Genomic DNA, 16,130 nt, shown 5'->3' on the forward strand with positions numbered 1-16,130 from the left:
GCCAGCCAGGCCTCGGCACTGAGCACAGGCTCCCAGGTCACTGCAGTGGCTGGGAACACGTCATCCTGGAAGAACTCTTTCCGGACTCGGAATTTTGCCCATTAAGGGTCTCAAGTTTATATTCAAAAGCTAAGATAACTAGAATTTCTGCTTTTCCATAAACTTTTCCCTAGAGAGACATTAAGGCTACTGTACTGGCCAGCTGTAAAACATTTCCTATTTCTCATATTTTTGTCAGGAAACGTCTTCAAACAGAAAAAAGAAAAAAGAAAGGTAAATATTTCCACGATAACATGGGAGAAATCTTGCTACATTTCATGAAGCTGTTTTAAGGAACCTGTTTGTGCCTTGTATAATTTATCAAGCTCCATAGTAACTACATAAGGCTGTGGGTTTCCTAGTTGAAATGATTATGGACAACTAGCTGACCTGGAATGCCTACTGGCAGCACAAGGAGTCATATATGCAGTGACTAAAGAAATCTGTTATGCCCCAGCTGTAGGCAACTGCCTAGGTCGCACTGCACCTTGGGCAAGTGTTACACTGATAGGAGAAAAGCAGCTAATAGTTGGCAGGCGTTCTAGGCCTGGTTAATGCCAAATTTGTGTTAACTATACCAGTGTGCCAGCACAGTTGCCTAATCTATGTTTTTTAAAGATTTGTGTGGGGTCTGAGTATGTGTGGAAGGGAGGACTGCTGAGGGAGAATGTGACAGGTGAGGAGGGACTTCTGGGGGACTGACACAATCAGGCTACTACACTTGCAGGAATGAGAGAGCTGAGACCACATGATTTAGTGGAGGAAAACTGGAGGACCCTTCAGACCAAACCAAGACACCCCGGCCACATGGGATACCTGAGCTAAGATTGTTGGTATTAACCACCATCTACCAGCACACACAAAACCCATGGCTGGGAGGCCTGCCTGGCAGGGCTAGATCATAGTATGTGACAGTGAGTGTTGCAGCAGGGAGTGGATCATGTCAGATTAGGTCATGACAGCAACCAGCATGCAAGAAAACCAAGTCTAGGGGCAGATTCTGTGGGGGATTGTGGGCTCACCCTTGTGGGATTGCCATATCAGCTGGTTTGTTCGAGGGCTGGGAGTAATGACAGGCTGAGCTAGTTATGACCAAAGAACTCACCAACACTCATTGATGCTGGGGTTGGGAACAGGCTGAGCCGGTCAGGCTGTAGCACCCATAGGTGCACCCAGCAATATGGTGTGGGTCGGGCCAGGCCGTGACATCCATCAGCACAGAGGCCGAGACAGAGGGGGCAGACTTTACCAGACAAGAACCTAGCACACACTGGCATGCTTGACATCTTGGTGGGGCTCAGTGGGGAAACTTGAGGAACTCCCCTGGAGAGCTATAACTCACACTGTTGAGCATGTGAGTCAGGCCTGGGTGTTGGTCAGGTTGGACAAGGCTGCTTCACTTGTCAGCAACTGTGTGGGTTAGTTCTGGGTAGGGAGAGGGGAGGGGAGGGTGGAGCAGTAGTGGTGGGTCAAACCTTAGCACATTAGCATGTGCAGCAGCCAGGATGGAGTACAGGCCATGCTGGACTAGGCTACCATACCTTCCAGTTTGCATGAAAGACAGGGGGATGGGGACAGGTTGGACAGGACTAAGCTGTAGCAACTACCAGCGAAAGTTGGGACTGGGGGCAGGCCAGGCCAGGCCAGGCAGCATCTTATGGCAAAGGTCAAGCCTAGGTATTGATGGTTGGGCTGCTGGGAGTGGCTCTCAATCCTCTCCCCATTTTACTCAGATACAGGAAGAAAAAAGGAGATTGGAGTCAGTTGTCTCATCTACTTTCTCCCATTCCTTGACCCTCCCAACCCTAATCTGTGGTCCACATGGGCATGCATTCTTCTTAACTATGTAAACATCATTTAAAAATTAAATATATACATAAAAGAAACCTGTTACATGTACATTAACAGTGTGTCCATGGAAAGAGACACCAAAATGATTCATGAGGAAGCCAAGTGGTTGTAATATTTTGCTAAGGGAATCCTGTCAGTTCCCACCATCTGGAAGGCAGTAAGATACGCTCTTTATCTCTGACATGGTTTTTACCCTTCTTTGCCCAACTGTACTTTAAATTTGCCTGTTCCAGAATACAACAGTTTCATGCAAAACAATGGTCATGCAAGACACCCATTGCCAATAACTGGTGGCTGAACTCCAGCTCTTCTAGTAACATTATCTAAATCAGTTAGCAGAGGATTTTGAGTTCCTAGCTAGACATGACAACCCAACAGCAGTAAGAATTCATAGAACAGGGCCGATGCAGTGGCATAGCAAGCTAATCTTCCACCTGCAGCATCAACATCCCAAATGGGTACCAGTTTGTGTACCAGCTGTTCCACTTATGATCCAGCTCCCTGCTTATGATATGGAAAAGCAGTGTAGGATGCACCTATATGGATACCCAGAGGAAGTTCCTGGTTCCTAGTTTCAAATTGACTCAGCTTCAGCTGTTGTGGTCATTTGGGAAGTGAATCAGCACATGGAAGATCTCTCTCTCTCTTTCTCCATCTTTCTCTCTGTAAATCTTCTTTCAAATAAAAACAAATCTTTTGTTAAAAAAGAATTTATAAAGACAGACCTTCTATCACTAAGCTCTCATTAACATTAAGAGATCAAAATTTCTGGGGCCAGAAATGATGTGGACTAATTGGCAGCTAGGTAAAGGAGTTAGGTAAAGGGTTTCGACAGCCCCAGCTACCTCCAAGTTTGACCTACCATAAGATAGCTGCAGCTAGCCAGTGTGGAAGCCCTGACCAGCTTGTGCAGCAGCTGTGGCTGGCCCCTGCATAAAAGCCTGGACTGCTGTGCATGACAATCGTGTCTACATCATTCAAACTTCCTTTCTGTGTGCCAGTCAAGCCTTTCTTTCTCTGTACCATCCAAATATACCTTTCATGAACCACCAAATCTACATTTTCGGTGTAGCAGAAACCACAACCACCCCCAATCTTGCGAACTCAGATCTAACACCAATTGGAAATATCCAATATGGCTGTAGGCTGTGCCCCAGCATATGCTTAGGTCATTATAATATAATTACAATAAAATTACCATAGCTAACCAGCACCCTCAATCCCATTTATACCTGACATCACACTTCTGAGATTTCCAAAAATAGGGCACAGAAATTGGTTTACTTAAGCCCTGTTCCAAACTCTTATCCTTTTGAATATTTAATTATGAAGTTCCCCCAGACATCATTTCCTGTGTCTCCTTACAACATAAAAGGACAGCCCAAACCTTGCTGGGGGTAGTGTTACATGTGCTTTTGTGTATTATAGGGACTTCACGTTCTCTATCTCAAGCTTATCTGCACTTATTTGATCATGCACTTTTCCTTTGTTGTTTTTTTTTAAAGATTTATTCATTTTTTTTTATTACAGCCAGATATACACAGAGGAGGAGAGACAGAGAGGAAGATCTTCCGTCCGATGATTCACTCCCCAAGTGAGCCGCAACGGGCCGATGCGCGCCGATCCGAAGCCAGGAACCAGGAACCAGGAACCTCTTCCGGGTCTCCCACACGGGTGCAGTGTCCCAGTGCATTGGGCTGTCCTCAACTGCTTTCCCAGGCCACAAGCAGGGAGCTGGATGGGAAGTGGAGCTGCCGGGATTAGAACCGGCGCCCATATGGGATCCCAGGGCTTTCAAGGCGAGGACTTTAGCCGCTAGGCCACGCCGCCGGGCCCACTTTTCCTTTGTTTTAAATAAATATGCTTTACTGTACACTTTTATTGTCTCCATTTGAATTTATTTCACACATAGAAGAGTCTGTGATTAACCAGCTGAGGCCCCTTTCCCATAATCTCTCTTTCTCTCTCTCTCTTCGAAATAAAAATGAGTAAAACTTTTAAACATTAGAAATTTATGCAGTTTTTTCATATTATACATTTCTTTGAACTTTAAAAATTTTATTTATTTATTTATTTATTTATTTATTTATTGAAAAGCCATAGTGGCACAGACAGAGTAAGAAGGCAGGACAGAGGGATAGAAGGACAGAGAAACAGAGACAATACATTCTTTGATGAATTACTCAAGTTCCTACAATGGCCTAGACTGGGCCAGCTAAAACTAGAAGCCAGGAACTCTATCTGCATTTCCTACATGGGTGGGAGGGACACGGGCACATGGGTCATTATCTACTGTCTTCCCAGGCACGTTAGCAAGACTTGGACCAGAAGCAGAAATATGATGCTAGTGTGCAAATGGTGACTTATTCACTGTACCACAATACCAGGCCCCAGTGAGCCTTACAAAGAACCTATGGTGTATGTGTGTGTGTGTGTGTGTGTGTGTGTTTAGAGGGATAGAAACAGAAGTAGACAGGAAGAGAAAGAGATTTAAGGAATGGATGATACAAATATAGGAACGGAGAAGTTCAAGACCTAGTTGGTATAGTTGCAGTCCAAACTCAACTTTGAAAGCTCTATGGCAGTCAAAATAGAATTTTTTTCTCTTCCATTTGTTCTGTTCATGCCTTCTGCAGATTGGATGAGGCTCATCCACACCAAGAAGGGGTAACCTGCTTTATTCAAGCAGTTTAACATTAATCTCATCTAGACATATCTGTCTTAACCTATTCAGGCTGCTGTAGCAAAATATTTTATACTGGGTAACACTAAAACAATAAAAAAATGCATACCCCATTCACTCTGCCCTAGTTCTGCTGGCTGGAAATTGAAGATCCAAGTACCAGCAGTGTATGGTGTATGGGGAAGGCCCACTTCCTCAGTTTCTTCTATCTGAGTCCTTATGACATAGAGGGGATAAAGCAGCTCTCTGGGGCCTCTTTTAAAAGGGTGGGCTACACTTTCATGACCTTACCATCTCCCCAAAGATCCCACATCTTAATATCATCACTTTGGGGTATAGGATTTCAATATACAAATCTTTGAGACACATAATCACTTAGATCATGGTTCTCTCACAGAAATAACATTGATGGAAATAGCTACCAAGTGTGGCAACATGGCTAATGTTTGTTCTGAAGGCTCTAGGGAAGAACTGGTTCCATGCCTTTTCCAACTTTTGGACATCGCTTACATTTCTTGGTAAATACTTGCTTTCTCTGTTTTCAAAGTCAGCTCTGCAGCATCTTTTATCCTCTGTGACCTGTTTGTGTGTGTGTGTGTGTGTGTGTGTGTGTATGTGTGCCAAATCTCCTAGTTCAACCTGCTTATTGTTTCTCTGAACCCTTAAGAATTTTCCAACTCTGATGGTCAATGACCCTCTGCTTCCAGAAGGAAATACAGTGCTTAACAACTGGGAGAGAAGAGAACTATGCCAAAGTTACCAAGCAAACCTTCGGTGCCTGACGTCATCTGCCTACTTTTCCTTCCCAGTACACACACTATTGAGATTATTCATTCACCAAACATTTAATGTGCCTCCTAGTACTAGGCACTAGCTATACCAAGGTGAAAAAGGCACAGTTCTTGCATTCAGGTGTTTCTTGGGGGGAAAAGACTGAGTAAACAGACAAAATACAGTAAGAGAGCTGCTGTAACTGAGATCATCTGGGTGTTATGGCCACCCAGAAGGGTAGCAAATTGAGTAGACCCAGAAGATGTTACCTTTGAGCTGAATCATCTAAGCATGTAGAAAGCAGCTCCAGGAATGAAAGCAATGGAAGTAGAGTTGGATTTGGGAGGACTACAGATAGTAAGGACCTGAAATAAGCTAAGAAGGTTGAACTTCTTCCCAAGAGGCAGATGGAATAACTGATGGAATTTAGCAAGATGTGACATGACCGCTCAGGCCTTTTGAAGAGTTAATCCTGAGAAGTAGAGAGGGATGAATTGGAGGGGAAGCACATGGGGGCAGAAGGAGAATTGGAAAGTTGGAGACTGAGCTGTATAGTTGTGCATTCATGTGTGTGTGTTTAGAGTGTGGGAAAAGGGAACAGAATTAGAAAGTACAGCCAATTGGACTATCCTAAAATTTGCCAAGTTCAGTCAAAATTATGCTTCAATACTATAAACAGCTAAATATAAAAATGAAAATAGACACGAGACAGCTGAATAGTACCCCATAACCATTTTAAGGCGTATAGCAGCCGGTTGTGTATAAACTAAAATTGAAATGTCAATGAAGTAGTCACAGGATGTGGTTAAGAACTCGCATTTTCTAACATATTGGTCACTCAATACCATGTCAATTAATTCCATAATGTTGTAAATTGTTGTTGATGTTACGTTATGGCTTTTCATTAGACGGGATGATACTCTGCCAGCTCTACTTTCAGACCAGGGATGGTCTCCCAAGGAAACTGTTGAATTTATTTGGACAATAAGATGCTGGACTCTATACATGGTACATGCTTGCAATGAAAGAACCATGACTGGATTTGAACTTTACTACTGCAACAGTGTGGAGGAACACAGCATGGAGTGAGGGGAGGGGATGGGGGAATCCCAGAACCAATGAAACTGTGTCATAAAATGAAATCAAATAAATGGAAAATAAATAAATACATAATTGAAAGTACAGCCAACAGGGACAGCCACAATCCGAGAGACCTTTCTATTTTACATCAAGCACATCTGATTCCTATTCTTAGCTGGCTATTCTTCATATTCATTTTCTTCATCATGCTAATCACTTATCTGTAAATTTATCTAATGACTATTTTCTTTAGATTACTAAGGATCATAAGGACATAAATGACGTTCACACATATTTTATTATGGCTAAAAATCATAAATTTATCTTTTAACTATGCTAAGTGCACAGTCATTATTGTTAAGTATATGTTTACCTTTCTAGGAAACAGATCTCCAGAATTTTTTCATCTTGCCAATCTGAGATTCTATACCTATTTGTCTTAGTCCTTTTGGGCTGCTGTAATGAAAAATCAAAGGTTGGGTGACTTACATACAACCACCATTTATTTCTCATAGAGTTGAAGGCTGGGAAGTCTGAAGTCGAAATGCTGGAAGATTCAGTGCCTAGTGAGGGCCTATTCCTCAGAGATGGCTACTTCTCACTGTGTCTTCTCACAGTAGAAGGGGTAAAGCTGCTCTCTGGGGTTTCTGAAGACACTGCCATGACTTGAATATGGATTGTTCCCACTAAAAGGGGGCAGAGCTTCCTTCTTCAAGGCTTTAGTATCAGGGTGGATTTGGGGGATATGATTTGGTCTCAGGGACACTGCCCTTACAACTGGATCAGTGCTTTTCTCAGGAGATTGGATTAGCTGCCTCTGAGCCTGTATTGAATCTCTCAGGAGTGAACCACGTCTTGCAGGACCGTATTAGTTGCCCCAAGAGTTGTAGCTATAAAGTGAGCCTGCACAAGACCCCTGGTCTCTCTGGCTCCTTTTGCTCATGCTCACTTCCTCTTTCTACTTCCCTGCTATGAGGTGTTAGAGCTGATGCGGCTGCCTGATCATGGGCAGAACCAGGAGCCAAAATAACCTTATTGTAAATTATATAACCTCAGGTAATTTTGCATAATAGCAACACCAAACAGTCTAAGACAATCATTCATCCCATTACTGGGGGAAGCGGGGACAGGGGTGTCTGTCCTCATGACCTAATCACTTGCCAAAGACCTCCCTCCTTCCCCTCTTCATGCCAATTTCCTGAGACTCAGATTTCCAAACTGCATTTTAAGAAGACACAAACATTCAGACCTTAGTACCACTGAGCAATTTCCCTTTATTTCCAGCCCCAGCTTTCACTATCATCTACACATATTAAATTCTCCTACAGTAATTTCTTTACTTTAGAAACCTAGTATTAGTGGAGTATAAAATGGTTGTCCTTCTTTGATTGCCTATTTCATTTTTGTATAAAATCCTTATGGTGCATTCATGTGTCTGTGGCATGTAACAGACCTTCTTTTCCCTTTACGTTTTTAGCATTAACTGTATGTATATGCCATATCTGTATATCTAGTCATCTGCCAATGGACAGCTGGTTTGCTTTCACCTCTTGGCTACTGCAGACACAGATGTGCTGAAGTCATTTTGGCATCCTGAGTTCAACATTTTTGAGTATATATATATATATATACACACACATATATAACCTCAGGTAATTTTGCATAATAGCAACACCAAACAATCTAAGACAATCATTCATCCCATTACTGGGGGAAGAGGGGACATATATATATGGCATTGTAAATATTTTTTTTTAGTTTTAGTGAAATTACTATGCTATTTTCCAAGGATAACAGGCATTTTTAAAAGTTCTTATTTAATTATTTACCAGGCATCACTAACTTGATATGTGGGAGAGGGAATGAGAGAGGGAAGGAGAGGAAAAAGGAGCATGAGAGGGAGAAAGAGAGAAGGAGAAAGAAAAGAAAATCATTTTCTGGTTCACTGCCCAAATGCTTGTTATGGTCCAAATGTTTGCTGAGTGCCTAAATAGTAACAGAAGTGACTTAGGAGTAATAGAAAGCGAGACTTAGGCCTATATTAACTAAGTCCTAGTCATATTCATTAGGCACTTTGATGTAGAGGCTTATCCAGCTTGTAATTCAAGACTAAGACAGAATGAAACATACAGGAAGTCCCACAACTTCAGCTGATTTCATTTAATATCCTAAATTTTCTTGCTAGCCTTTTCCTCCATTAAATTTTGAAATTTATCCTAAAAGAAAAAGCGGAGGAAAAGAAAAGCAAGAATCCAAGAATAAGCGGAGAAATTTCTTCAGTCATGGAGGAGCTGTGTATCACTGACTCCATAGGTCTCAGTCCTTGTTCAAGTGAACTAGAGATGATCTGAGTCCTCTAGTGGACTTCAATGGAAATGTCATAAAGAATGGTCGCCACCTACTGGGAGTGATTATCTCAGGCCAGGTAACCAGGGTTGATCTCTGGGCAATGTGCTGGGTAGCTGCCTAGTAGTTGATCCTGGGCCAGTTTTCTGTCCTTCTAAGCAGCCATGATGGCAGCAGCTATCAGGTGGCACCTGAGGGTCCAGGATCTGGGCAGGAGTTGGTCTCCTGAGCCCACCAATGTTCCAAAGGCACTCTGCGGCTTTTGACGTGGAGCCTCTCTTCCTGAGGTTGGTTTGTAGGCAGGTTAGACCATGGAGAAAAAGCAGCAAGGCTACAGGCTCTGAAACACTTAATTGCAGGATGATATAGGAAAGCTTATCATATAACAAAACCATACTGGCATGGGGAGGTAGGTGATATGGTGGACCACCACTGACAAAGAGCGAAGCAAAAGCCCAGCCCAAGTCAGACTGTTGAATGAAACTGTAAGCTGATTGAGCAGCAAGAGGCCCCTCACTCCCCTCTTATGCCTTCTGGACATCCTCTAATCCTTGTTTAAAAGCCATAGCAAAGTGCTTCCTAGGGAGGCAGTTTCTTCAAGCAACGATAGGCCCTACTATCTTTGTCACCTGTCACAAGTAAATAAAGCTTTCCTCTGAGTAGCTCTTGCTTGAAACTGATCCTTTGGTGATGCTCCAAAGGGAGCACAGACCTGCTAACAAAACTGAGGAGCCCACCCAGGGATGGTCCCTGGATGACTGAGAGCCAGGGTGAGGCAATAGACAGGGACAGCTCATCCAGGGATTACTCGCTCTCAAGCTATGGCTGCTGTGGTCCGACAGCAGGAGAGGCACTACTTGGAGCCTGGCAGTTCTTCCCACTGAGAGATTCCAGGGGTCAAGTGGCTACTTGGATCCTTCTCTTTGCAGCACTTCAGGGAATCAAGAAGTAATCTGGGGTCACTGCTGCAATAGGTTTCTCAGAGTTGCTGAAAGTGAAACACGAGACAGGATGTGCACTATCAGGAAAGATTGGGGACTAGAAAGGAACAGTCTTTTTGGCAGGGAGACAATGAAAGTATCAGGTTTTGCTTCGAACATTGAGGATTGCAAAGAGTGATCGAGGCTCTGAGCTGGGCTTATCTATAAGTCCGGCTTACCTGACCCAGTTCTCCATTTCACAGGTATGGTGTCATTTTATTCAGGCTCAGTAATCTCTACTGGCAACAGGTTAAAAAGTGATACAGTAGTTTTTTTTTTTTTAACTGATAAGGATTGAGCTGCTTCGGTTTGTCTGTCCATTGCTTCTGGATGTCACACCTGGAACTTCATTGTCCCTTGACCATGCATTCCTTAGTGGTTTGTGAGCTCTTCCCATTTTCTCTGCTTACAAAGAAGGGATATACATGTTTTTCATCATGCATATTGGAGTATCAGGCCTGGGATATGATATAGGCAAGAAGACAGCTAGCAAGCAGAGGTTGAGGTTGTCAGCCCACCCTCCCTGCAGCCCAACCTGCACCACCCCACCCTCACACATTTTTGTGCAGCAGAAAAAAAAAATCACTGTTTCCACAGAACTGCTACTCAGAACTAGTGCCAACCAAAAATAACCAATATGGTTGCAGGTTTTGTCCCCTTGGTGGCCCTTTACAAATTAAAAGGTCGTTAAAATTACCATGACTGACATTCCTACTTCTATCACACATCTGATGCCATAACACTTCCAAAATTTCCAAAAAAGGGCAAGAAATGAGCAGCACTCACGTCCTACCTCAAACTCCACCCCTTATGAACATTCAATTAAATCATTCCCAAGATCCCACCCCTGATGCCTCCAGATGATATACAGTGATAAGCCCAAGCCTTGTTGAGTACAGCTCTCCCTTGAGTTTACTTGGCAGTTCTTCTTCAGTGAGTATTTATGCTTTTCATGCAAACAAATCTTGTTCTTCTGCTGCCATTAGCCCATGTCTCACCCTCTTTTTTGCGTCAGAGACAAGAATCAGGAATCAGCCTTTCTCTGATACCATCTCAGTTGTTTTTAATAGGTCTTATTATCTGATTCTTTGTATATCCTAGGATGAAGGGAATGAGAAATAAAGCCCAGTCCACTTCTAAAGTCCCTGAATGGACAAAAGAGCAGTTTGAGAAAGAATCTCTTTTTTAAGAGGAAAAGGAACCAGGCTCCCTCTGGCACCTAGACCTGAGCCTGAGCCTGAGCCTGGGCCCTCAGTACCCAGTGCTTAGAATCCTCAAAATCCCAACCCTACTACACTTACTCTATAGCTAAGCCTCTTTATCTCTGGGGGCAGCTCACCTGAATCACATCCACTCCTTCTCTAAACAGGCACAGACTGGCCATTAGCCAGGGCAAGGGATGGACCTCTACATCAGGTTCCAGAAGGGAAGGAGAGTTGGCAAATCAATACCTGCAACTTATGTAAACGTGGAAAAACACATGATAAAGGCCTGAGAGCCAATTCCTGTCACGACAAAGGGGTGGTTTTTCAGCTCATAACCCCACTGGAGCAGATATTGTAATCACAATGACTACCTTCTGACAGTAGAAGAGTGAGCTGTGTTGCAAAGGTCGGGGAGGTTGCTGACAAGCAGCTATCCACCAATGTTAGCACCAGGTGTTGAGGCTTGTTGAGGAATCAGTCCCCAAGGCAGGAGAAAAGGCACTCCCATGCACAAGAGGACCTAAACAGATGAGAGTACGATGGGACGATGTTGCTAAAAGGCATGTAAGAAGTCAGCAGGCACCCTGAATGTTGGAATAACCTAAGAGAGATGCAGCAGGAAGCAGAAGATGATCCTCTGTCCACCTTGAGAGGCTAAGAGGGTGTCTCAGACAGCATGCTACTTGGGAGTCTGAAGCCCATCAAAGTCAGTCCCAAACATCTCCTTCTTATCCCAAAGTACTTCACACACAGAAAAAGCTTCAGAAACTAGATGCTTGTCCTGAGAACAAATCCTATCCGTTGACAGAGATTGCCTGGTAAGGTTTCCAACAACTAAAATGTGGTAGAAGATGAGAAAGATGATAGGTGTGAAGGCAGGCGGTTTTATTAGCTGTTGCTCTCCATTATTGACATCTATTTATTTTTTAAATTTGAAACGTAGATTGATAGAGGGAAAGAGAGAGAGAGAGGAAGAGATAAATCTTTCATCTGTTGATTCACTCCCCCAAATGGTCACAGTATCTAGAACAGCAAGAGCTGGGAAAATTTGAAGCTGGGAACCAGGAACTCCTTCTGGGCCATGGTGGTAGGGGCCCAAGGACTTAAGACATCCTTCACTGCTTTCCCAGGTTATCAGTAGAGAGCTGGGTGGGAAATGCAGCAGCCCGGACATGAACCCATAAGGGATGCCAGAGTCACAGGCTGAGAATTAACCTGCTATACTCTTGCACCAGCCCCTCAGGGGGATTTTGTAATTCCTAGTGAAGGAAGGAGGCACAAAAACAAGGTCAGAGAATGTGAAACACTTTAGTGCTTTAGCTTTTCAGAGGATGTTCCAGGAAAACTTATCTTGCAACACTGTACTCCATATCAGATCACAAATTCAAGATCCAGTTGCTCCATTTCAGTTTCATCTTTCCACTCCCTGCAAATGTGCCTGGAAAAGCAGGGGAAGATGGTACACATACTTGAGTTCACCTATCTAGGAGACTTCTATGCAGTTCTGGACTCCTTGCTTTTGGCACTGCCCACCCTCAGCTGCTGTGGCCATTTCAAGAGTGAACCAAAGGATGGAACATTTCTCTCTCTCTCTCTCTCTCTCTCTCTCTCTCTCTCTCTCTCTCTCTCTCCCTCTCTCTCTGTCACTGTTTTAAATAAATCTATTCTTTTCTTGAAAGCATGCCAGAATGACCGGTTATATCCTAAATTTTGACACAAGAGTTAGTTAAAATCCAAGAAAGCACACTGGACTTGGATTCCAGCTTGCTTCACCTTCTGCAAATGATTGTCCTCCGCCTCAGTTTCCTCCTCTGCAAAGAGCCCCACATCCTTTGATGGGCTCCCCTTCCTCCATTTTTATCATATATTTCACTTTATTTCTTGCATTCTCTAGTCACCATGCTTTTCTTTGATTTCTTCTTTCCATCCTTTCTCCCAATTTTCTGTGTATTGATACTGCTTTTTAGATTCTTCTTTTCCCTCTACTGTTTAGGGAATGATACATTCTATTTCAATTTTTCTAGTTCTCATCAGTGAACTTTTTAAAAGTTTTTTTTAACTGAAAAGAAAGTTACAAAGACAGAAACAAAGTGAGGAAGTTAGGGGAGAGAGAGAAAGAGAGAGAGAAATCTTCTAGTCACTGATTTACTCTCCAAATGACCAGCAAGCTGGGCCAGACCAAAGCCAGGATCAGGGAACTTCTTCCAGGTCCACTAAGAGGGTGGAAGGAGCCTAAGGATTTGGGCTATTCTCTGCCACTTTTCCTGAGACCAGATCAGAGTTGGAGCAGCTAGGACTCCTCAAATTGGTTCCCATATGTGATGTCGGTATTGCACTCCCCAAATTCCTACAACAGCCAGGGCTGAGCCAGGCCAAAACCAGGAACTCCACCTAGTTCTCCCGGGTGGGTGGCAGTAATCTCAGTGCTTGAGCCATCACCTGCTGCTTCCCAGTTGCATCAGCAGGTAGCTGAATCAGAAGTGGTGTAGCTAGGACTTAACCTGGCACTCTGATTTGGGATATGAGCATCCCAAGCAGTGACAGACACAGTTCACAAGGCCTTCACATTTATTATCATTTTGGCCTGGATTTATGGATTTAAACAGAGGCTTAATTTATATACATTTACTTAAGAAAGTAGTTTGTAAATACTTTATTTTAAAATTCACGCATCATAATTTTCTTTCTGTCCCTTGCTTTTCCAGACAGTTTTGAGGCTAAATATCAAGAGTATATTCTGCACTCTCCTAACACCGTTGCTTGGGAAAAGCTTGGTTATCTCTTAAATTTCTTTTTGTCTCAACTGTAAAACAATTGTCCGTACTAAATAAAGATCATTAACATCTATAGACTTTTTGTAAGCACTTGAGGCACTCGACTGATTTATTCTATATAGGTATAATTGCTATCACCCTCTCTTTCACACTCCTACTTCTGTCCAGTTACATTATGGTCCATGTCCTTGCCCCATACATGTGGTTTCCTTTTCTGTGGTTTCCACTACCCATGATCAATCACAGTTAGAAAATGCTGGATGAAAAACTCCAGAAAAAATAATTCATAATTTCTAAAGTACATGCTGGTCTGAGTAGCATGGTGATATACCATACTTTCTTACTCTGACCAGACCGAGATGTAAATTATCCTTCGTCCAGTCTATCCATGGTATATATCCTGTTTGTCCATCAGTCAATCCATCAGAGTTTCAGATCCACCATCTGGCTCCCAAACCCAAAAATAGTGATACTGACAATTCAAATATGCTTTTTTAAGCAAAAAGGAGAAAGTAAGACATTTTGAGAAACAGACATAGAGAAGACTATATTACAGAGCTTCTATTACAATATACTGTTAAAATGGCTCTACTTTATTATTAGATATTACTGATGATCTACTACTGTGCCTAATGTAGGAATTAAAGTTTATCATAGGAATGTATGTATAGAAATAAACAAAGTATATATAGGACTCAGTACTACAAATGGGTTTAGGAATCCACTGGGGGTTTTGGAATGTATTCCCCAAGGTTAGGTGGGAGGACTACTGTAGCTTTTCAGAAATGAAATGAAGCTGTAAGAGGAGAAATAAATCAGCCATTCACTGGCTCACTTCCCAAATGGCCACACTAGCCAGTGCTTATTCAAGCCAAAGTCAAGAGACTCGAAATCAACGCTGGTCTTTCATGTGGGTGGCAGCAACTCAAGCACTGGAACCATCACCTGCTATCTCCCAGGCTGTGTACCAGTCTTCTGGGAGCAGAAGCAGAGGTTTCACTCCAACGGAGGCACTCCAACATGGCATGAGAACATCCCACAAGCTATGCCAAATTCCACCCCTTTGGCTGCTTTCAAATATGTCAGTTTTCCTTCTAAAATGTCTCATCCTCATCTTTTCCTTTCTGTTCCTTCTATTACTACTCTTTGCTAGTTTGATCTCTTTTAAATAATCTATTCTACATATACTCTATTTAAATTCTTCTTTCTAAAACACAACTTTGCTTCTAACTCTCCTTTGTATACAACCATCAGTGACTCCTTTCACAATCTAAACCAAGCATAGGCTCCTTTGTTGCTCTGTGTCTTTTGGAGCCAGTCCCTGTGTAACCAAATACTTCCAGCCCTACCTCGCACACACTGCTCCTGCAGACCCTTCCCTCGTGTCACACTGGTATTTCCCAAAGCCTCAGTCATAGCAATCTTCACACTTTGCTTAGGATGTCATCGATGCTATATCTCCCACATCTCCACATCTTTAGGTTATATTGTCCATGTTCTGATGAGCCATTCGAATACAGTTGCCTCCCACATGCGTGGGAGATTGGTTCCAGGACTGTCTCTTCTGACATCAATATCTCTGAATGTTAAAGCGCTTCATTTAAAATATATGTAATATTTAATTCAATATAAATACAACACAAACAGCTACTGTATTGTTGTAGAAATCATGACCAAAGGTATCTGTTCAACACAATTTTTTCCAGGAAAACATTGCCTATCTTTTTTTAAAAAAAGATTTATTTTATTTTTATTGGAAAGTCCGATATACAGAAAAGAGGAGAGACAGAGAGGAAGATCTTCCTTCCGATGATTCACTCCCCAAATGAGCGCAATGGCTGGTGCTGCGCCGATCTGAAGCCAGGAGCCAGGAACTTCCTTCAGGTTTCCCACACGGGTGCATTGTCCAATGCATTGGGCCGTCCTCAACTGCTTTCCCAGGCAATAAGCAGGGAGCTGGATGGGAAGCGGGGCTGCCAGCATTAGAACCGGCGAGGACTTTTAGCTGCTAGACCACAGCGCCAGGCCCCACCTATCTTTTTTTTTCTTTTTTTTTTTTAATGCACATGATACTTTCTATCAGACTTCTGACTCATTTTTAAAAACTCACTTAAAAAATAAAATATCTGCTTCCTCAATATTTAAATAATTTTGCTGAGGCTTAGTTTGGGTTAGAATCTGAATTTGGATCTTAATACACCAGACCGTTGTTCAAACTGACAAACCAACGTGGGTATTTGAAGCAGCAGCTCAAATATCTTCCCTGAGGTGTAGAGTTTCTAAGCTTCCATGGCTCTTGGATGAGTGTCAAAGGACTGATAATCTATGTGATACGTTCCTGATACCTACAGTAAATGATTAATCATAGGACACTGCTTGAAATGTTTTGCAGCATATAATG

Source organism: Ochotona princeps, chromosome 1 (assembly GCF_030435755.1).
Source record: "Ochotona princeps isolate mOchPri1 chromosome 1, mOchPri1.hap1, whole genome shotgun sequence".
Taxonomy (NCBI): Eukaryota; Metazoa; Chordata; class Mammalia; order Lagomorpha; family Ochotonidae; genus Ochotona; species Ochotona princeps.